Raw genomic sequence first — 1364 nt, forward strand, 5'->3', positions numbered from 1 at the left:
TGGCACTTCCTTAGAAAGCTAGAAATAGAAATACCATACGATCCAGCAATCCCACTCCTAGGAATATATCCTAGAGAAATAAGAGCCGTCACACGAATAGACATATGCACACCCATATTCATTGCAGTACTGTTCACAATAGCAAAAAGAGGGAAACAACCTAGATGCCCATCAACAGATGAATGGATAAACAATGGTACATACACACAATGGAGTATTGTGCAATGATAAAGAACAATGATGAATCTGTGAAGCATCTCATAACATGGATCAAACTGGAGGACACTATGCTGAGTGAAATAAGTCAACCACAAAAGGACAAATATTGTATGAGACCTCTACTATAAAAACTCATGTAAAAGTTTACACACAAAAAGAAACAATCTTTGTTGGTTATGAGGGATGGGAGGGGTGGGGGGGAAACTAAATAGATAATCGATAAGTGGCGACTTTGGTGAAGGGTGAGACAGAGCACAATATTGTGGAAGCCAGCACAACTTGTACAAGGAAAGGTCACGGAATTTCCATAGACACATCCAAACTCCCTGAGGGACTGAATTGCTGGGCGGAGGGCTGTGGGGACCATGGTCTCAGGGAATGTATAGCTCAATTGGCATAACACAGTTTATAAAGACAATGTTCTACATTCTACCTTGGTGAGTAACGTCTGGGGTCTTAAAAGCCTGTGAGCAGCCCCTTCAGGAGCAAGAGAGAATGAAGAGAACAGGATACAAGAAAAAGATTAGTGCAAAGGACTAATTGTCCACAGCTACTACGGCCTCCACCAGACTGAGTCCAGTACAGCTAGATGGTACCCGGCTACCACTACTGACTGCTCTGACCAGGATCACAACAGAGGGTCCTGGAGAGAGCTGGAGAAGGATGTAGATGAAAATTCTAACTCACAAAAAAAGACCAGATTTACTGGCCTGACAGACTGGAGAAACCCCAAGAGTATGGCCCCCGGACACCCTTTTACCTCAGTGGTGAAGTCACTTCCGAGGTTCACCGTTCGGCTGGGGATTGGACAGCCCCATAAAACAAAGTGGGACTAATGAGGCACAGCAGTTCAGGGACAAGGACTAGAAGGCAGAAGGGGACAGGAAAGCTGGTGACAGGGAACCCAAGGTTGAGAAGGGATAGTGTTGACATGTCGTGGGGTTGTTAACTACTGTCATAGGGCAATATGTGTACTGACTGTTTAATGAGAAACTATTTGTTCTGTAAACCTTCAACTAAGGTCCAAAAAAAAAAAAAAAAAGAACTATGTGAGATCAAATTGACAACAGCAACTCAAAGGGTTTGATGGGAAGCCTGGGGTCAGTGAGTTGAAGATAATGGTGATGGAATAATTTGGAAAAGGA

At 43.6% G+C, this 1364-nt stretch overlaps 1 protein-coding gene across 1 annotated transcript in view; it reads left to right on the forward strand.

Moving 5' to 3' along the window:
• LRSAM1 (leucine rich repeat and sterile alpha motif containing 1) overlaps window positions 1-1364 on the forward strand; it is a 47781-nt gene that overhangs the window by 30111 nt on the left and 16306 nt on the right. The window lies entirely within an intron of this gene.

The sequence above is a fragment of the Trichechus manatus genome, unplaced genomic scaffold (genome assembly GCF_000243295.1).
Source record: "Trichechus manatus latirostris isolate Lorelei unplaced genomic scaffold, TriManLat1.0 scaffold00038, whole genome shotgun sequence".
Lineage (NCBI taxonomy): Eukaryota > Metazoa > Chordata > Mammalia > Sirenia > Trichechidae > Trichechus > Trichechus manatus.